Source organism: Ictalurus furcatus, chromosome 24 (genome assembly GCF_023375685.1).
Source record: "Ictalurus furcatus strain D&B chromosome 24, Billie_1.0, whole genome shotgun sequence".
Taxonomy (NCBI): Eukaryota; Metazoa; Chordata; class Actinopteri; order Siluriformes; family Ictaluridae; genus Ictalurus; species Ictalurus furcatus.
The window spans coordinates 6924084-6930425 of record NC_071278.1 but is presented as its reverse complement, the minus strand read 5'-3'; the positions used below and the strand labels follow the sequence as shown (position 1 = coordinate 6930425).

Genomic DNA, 6342 nt, shown 5'->3' with positions numbered 1-6342 from the left:
TGCCCTCGCTCCGCTACACACTTTCCACACCAAGGCCTTGGGAGAGATGACCAAATAACACAGATACACAAAACTCAAATGGCAAGTGCTCTAATTTATTCAAAGAAAGGCTTGACACACAACAGAGACAATGGGTTAACTATTGATTCACTAGGCAGAAGGGCATAACTGCATAAAACAAGAAGCATATCAGTGTAAGAGAAGAACAACTCCATATACGGTATTCAGGAAGTCATGGAATGTGAGATGATGGTGTTCAGGAGACAAAGGAACATGCAAACGGTGAGAGGTTTTATGTCTGTACCTGGTTGGGAAGAGTTACAGAGCAGCAAAGAGGAAGAGGTGTTCACACAAGGGGACAAAGAGGGAAGAGTGTTCACAGTAAACTTATCACTTTGAAGGGTGAGAACTTAAGTAATTTCATAATTTTTCACAAGTTTTTAAACGTTAATCATGTTGTTTGTTGGGTGTAATTAAATAGGTGAACATGCTTTAACATTAAAAAAACAAACACATTATTTGTCAAGTAATACTGCAATACGTCTATTCCCAGGCTGCCTGAAATGCTCCAATTTCTGCAAAGCCCCGCCTTCTGAAAAGCCCAGAGAGCTCTGATTGGCCAGCTGACCTGTTACATTGTGATTGACCAAAAACCTCAAATGCGAGTTAGAAATGGAACACTCCTTAGGTTAGCGCCAACCTCCAAAGCATCTAAAGCAATTCTATGTTTTTACCCTATCAGTCCGAGCCAGATTCTGAAAATGCAGATGAACAAGCGGAAGCAAGCTCGCAAACATGACTTGAGCGGAATGTTTCACAGTGGTTAAGGTTTTATTTTGTAACTCTTACCTTTCAGATACAATGTTATAAAATTCCGACAGCCTGCCGCGTTGTCAAGTGCAAAACCATGCCATGTACACGGCTTCTGTGTGCACATCTGTACTTATGCGATATACCTTTATAATTTATTTAGGTGCGGATGTGAAAACTGTCTTAGAATGCCACGTGAAGTTGGAAATGTAAAAAGGTACTATAATAAAAAACACTACATAAAGTAACATATATATTCAATATTCTTTCTAAGAAACATTTCTACACTAGCAGTTGTCACATATTTGAACATTTGGGGGGAAAAATTTTCTTTTTCCTTTAGTGTCTAATGTTGACTGCATTATAAACAGTTACTAGGTTGTCTTCCCTTCTTAGGTTGTAAGGTGAATGAACCAGGTTACCGACACGCCAAAATGTATGATGCGCCATCCAGACTTTGAAGCGAACTGTTTGAATCCTTACACCCTTCAGATAATTCATACATTTACTGAGTTGACTATGGACCTTTGAAGTGCAGAGTAAAAGAAGAGTATGTTCTTAGGACATTTTATGTTCATGATACCACTGCAACAAAACAAATGAAAATGTGAATAAATAAATAAATGTCACTATAGAAAATATTTATCAAGATATATTTACTTTTAGTAAGAGTTGTAAACAAATTTTTTTTTTTTTACACCAATTGAACTGTACACGTTATACAGTTTTATCTACAATCGTAATAGAGTCCACCTTTCTTATTACAGACGGCACCGTTATGCCACCTATCAAAGATTCATCAGCTGGGGCTACTTAGTCCTCCAGTCCTGTGTTGTGCTGTGGATATATCTGGAGTTTCCTGATCCGGATGGACAGTTTGCTGGTTTTCGACCACCTCTTAACGTGGACTGACAATAACTCCCTCCTTTGAAGGTTTTTCAAACTGTGAGGACAGGAACGTGGGAAGGGGTACGCTGCTTGTCCCGCTGATGTTGCCTGTTCACGGTCTGCATTTTCATTGTAATGCACAGCCGCAAGGTACAACCTGCAATAAGTGAATAAGAGAAAATAAAAAACAAGTATTAATGTGAAATAACAAACCAAGTAGCCACTAATGCATATATGCCTTTAAAGATGCTACAGAATAAACTGTAAAGTCTAGTACCTGCACAACATTCCAATGAAAGAGAAAACCACAGTCCTGGGAGCAAAACACAGGATCACGCCATGGAAGGCCTCCAGCGAAGATGTCTGGTAGTGATGACTGAGCTTTTCCACATCCTACAGGACTCTTCTTGTTCAGGACCTTTTCCACTTTTTCCACTATTGTAAAATTCGAAAATTACCCAGAGTAGACTATTTTCTTGTACTTGGTCAGACTATAGAATCACAAACCGTCATAATCACTTAGACACAGTTTGAATGCATACCCGGGTGGAACCAGTTTTTGGGATCCCTAAAAACTGTCTGGATGTTCACACTTCGGGAAGACAGGGTTTTCACGGACATAGACGTTTTGGATGTGGTTGCGTAGCGAAGTGCACTTGGCCACCCTTTTCCTGTCCAAGTTCCACTTGTATATTATAGCAAGCTCCAAGAAGTTCCTAGCATGTCTCCTGAACAGACTATACTGGATCATCTCAATCTGCATGACCTTGGAGATCTATAACATTATGAAAAGTTACATATTAAGAGAACAGCAATTTAAATTCAAGCATAATGTGAAAAGTAATAAAAGTACCTTTTCAAGTGAAAAAACAAGGCCCAAGTAGCTGCAGACATCAGTGGGTTTCCAATGGGGGTACTTCCAATGATAGGCTGACTCTCCCATTGTCTGTGATGGTTACAGTCTGGGCAAACCTGGGTGAGTGTGCCTATTCGTCTACTATGGACTTCACACTTGGTCTTATGAAATGGACGTGTCTCAAACATCTCTTGGAGGCAGCTTTCAAAAACAATGTATTTTGGAACGCTGTACGATGACTGTGGCCTAAGGGAAAACAAAAACAATAACTTTTTTCCCCCTCCGTTCAAGTCATTTTTGCATCTCTGCAAGATTCATTTAGAAAAATGTAAATACACTCTAAAAATATTTCTAACGTACAATAATTCGGACTCCTCCGAGTCACCTGGTTTATACGCGGAGTCATGGGTTTTCATGATTTCAGAAACGCCCGTCTCCATCCTCCTCCTCCTCCTCCTCCTCCAGACGAGGTCTCTTACGTGGTCTGAAAGCACGGGTGTTTATGGGTGTTGAAGGGATGTGGGCGGTTTCAGTGCCTACATCCAGACAAGAAACCGTAGCCTGGGTGCCTATAATTAAAAAGCGAAAAAAAATCATGTTATTTTACTCAAAATATTTTGATAATCCAGTCACAAACTTTAATATCTGTGAGTAAACACGCAACATTCAAGTTCACTGTATATTCTACAGTTTTTCAAGACTAAAATATACTGCATCTGGAATATCCATACATGAACATATTTACTGTCTGAATTAATTATATATATATATATATATATATATATATATATATATATATATATATATATATATATATATATACACACACACACACACACACATATATATATACACACACACACACCTTTGCTGCGTACATGCGTGCCCTTCAGTGTACCCATGGACAGTTGTGTGCCAACTGATCGCATCTTTGGCGACGCTAAAGGCAGTGTGCCCACTGATCTCGTCTCTACGCCGTCCGTCTGACATCCCACATGATGGCTTCTGGATAGAGTGGAGAACTGCTGTGAACCGTGGCCCTGCTGAGATGTACTCTAACAGAAATAACACAAAAATGAAGAATTAAATCCACTTGATGGAAAATGAAACCTTCAACTCGTATATAAAAAAATAAACATTTAGTGTGTCTTATGACCTCGACAGACAAAGAGGGACAGAACACAGACAGGTGAGGGGGTCAGGGGAATGTGCACACGGCTGAGACACGTGGTCCACCGAGGTCAGACCTCTCTTCATGGACCAGGTGGAGATGAACTTCTGCCTCCAGTTAGAAGCGAAAACAAAGGCTTGTGTAAACATGAGTCCATCTCTGCAGTTCATGACGAGAAATAACACGCGTCACTCTGCACGTTTACAGGGAACAGTGTCCACAGCTGAACATCACAACTTTAGCACGTTAGCAGAACCTTCAGCTAGGCCACAACACAAAACTCCGCATTTCAACAGTCCACAGCAGAACACAATATCAAATCATTTTTAAAAGATAAAATAATGAAACACGTACCGGCTCTGATTCAGACACACAAGACTGTCCGAATAAAGTGGGAGTCGCTCCAGGTTTCAGGAGCAGTCTTTGTGTGTAGCCTGCGTTGTACTCGCCCAGGTTCAGGAAGCTGTCCTCGGTGAAATGCTCTGTGCATAAGCAGACATTCGGGTTGTACTCATCAGGAACAGCGTTATAAATAAACAGTAACCACTGGTTCCTAATTTCATCCGTTTTCGGAAGGCTAAACAAAGAGGTTTTGCTTTCGCACCGAAACACGCAGCGTTTCCGCGACATGGCGAGAAAGACCTGGCTGCCGCCTGGAAAAAGGGGCGGGGCTGCACTTTTAACGGGGCTACACGTGGCGCTCCGCCCATAACCGCTCTCATTGGTCAGTGGCTATGTAATGACGTCGACGCCTCAGCATGTTCTCATTTGACTCTATGCATGTTCACTTCCGCTTCCAGTCTCAGTGGCTAACACAGCTTCCGGTTCTTCACCGGAAGCGGTTTTTTCAATGGGTGTTGTCAGCATGGCTTTTTACACTCACTGCTTGCAAGATCTTCCACGGATTATTGTGAATGAAATCCATCGCATTACGATGTTGGCATCTGTCATTCCTTCTAGTAAGAAGGAGAAGGGCTTTAACTGCTATGTTTCGAGTTATAGCCACAACTTTGAGGGTCTCAGGCTAACATGCTAGCTATTTTTTTTTTTTAAAGACCATATTCCCATGTAGCGTCTTGCCTTAATCTAATGCTTACTTAAATGAATAAAACTGTTTTCTAATACTGCTCTTATTTACTGTGCTGAGCTGCATTGCTCAACCCCCAACATGTTCATACTCGCTTAAAACAGGAAAAAGAAAAAGAACATGGGAGATTATGGAAACATAACAGGACACAGCAATACTGAGATGATGAACCTTCACATTGAAAGTATTTAAAGTTTAGTAGAATTTAAAACGTTATGTTTAAGATAACACTAAAATGCTATGTTACTATATATATATATATATACATATATATATATATATATATATATATATATATATATATATATATATATAATGTATATGCACAGATAACAGAATAATGCACAGATTTTTAACATTTAAATAACATTTGATTATTCTCAGCAAGAGTGTCAAGTCCTAAAATAGAGAAATTATTAATTAAACTGATAAAGAAAGGGGAAATGGTAACAATGTATCTGTATCATCTGGTAAGAATATCAGTATAATTTTTATACCAACATTTTTGTCATTTCGATTAACTAGTGATCACAACTCATTTCCCCTTTCTTTATTAGTTTAATTCATACTTTTTTTTATCTTAGGACTTGACACTCTAGCTGAGAATAATCAACTTTTATTTAAATGTTAAAAATAAATAGATGTTAAAAATAAATGTTAAAAAGCAAATATAGATATTTTTTTTAAAAAACAGCCAGAAATAAACAACTATAAGAATTTGTACATCAACAATATTCATTGACATGGATTCTTGCTTGGAAATGTACTTATGAATGAAATATTTTTTCAAAAAAATAATAAAAGAATTAAGTGTGAATTGACAGTGTATTTAGTGTGTATTGTAGTTTATTAATAATCAATATCAAACACAACTTAATATCAATGCTTTTCTAACAAGCATTGTTACCAACTGCATTTCCTGTGATAGTACCGAGGTGTTGATGACGTTAAATTGCCACTAACCAATGAGACCAGTTGTGGGCGGAACAACAATGTAGCCCCGCCCCGTTCTGCAGGCTGCAGCCAGGTCTACATGTGGAACATTGCGCCAAACAATTCATCATCTTCTTTTTTGTATTTTAACGGCAACTTGCAGCCTTGATGTTGCACTACTGCCATCTTCTGGACTTAATTAACTCCTATACAGAGCACCCTGTCTATACAGACCATTGCTTGGATATTTTGTCTACCCTTTCATTTCCCATAATGCCAATATGTGCTGGTATCCACATGATCCTCATTGTCTAGCTTCTTTATTCTTGAGTGGATAATCATTATTTCATAAAATAGTTCCTGATGATTTCTGGCTATACCTGATTTAAGACTCCAGAGGGCAGATACTGAATCACTACAAAGCTTTATTTGGTTTATTTTGTTCAATCCATTCTAATGCTATCAAGATGGCATATAGCTCAACAGCATATACTTAAAATTTAGAGGTCGGCCTGTATATCTCGTTCCTCTGACTGGGAACTAATACTGCAGAGAGTGTATTTCCTGTAACTCGATCTTTTGATCCATCTGTAAAAT

The 6342-nt window shown here is 38.7% G+C and overlaps 1 long non-coding RNA gene across 4 annotated transcripts; it reads right to left on the bottom strand.

Annotated features, from left to right (window-relative positions):
* Positions 1 to 74: 74 nt before the first annotated feature.
* Positions 75 to 4396, bottom strand: LOC128600384 (uncharacterized). Of its 4 annotated transcripts, none has more exons than XR_008384555.1 (7): positions 4080 to 4396; positions 3420 to 3884; positions 2915 to 3123; positions 2552 to 2800; positions 2241 to 2473; positions 1976 to 2133; positions 75 to 1855 (listed from the first exon to the last, which is right to left on the bottom strand). It is a non-coding gene; the product is annotated as an uncharacterized LOC128600384 (long non-coding RNA). The 4 variants fall into 4 exon arrangements; XR_008384556.1 differs by having other exon boundaries at positions 3420 to 3609; positions 3711 to 4394; XR_008384554.1 differs by having other exon boundaries at positions 2940 to 3123; positions 3420 to 3609; positions 4080 to 4394.
* Between the last annotated feature and the right edge of the window lie 1946 nt (positions 4397 to 6342).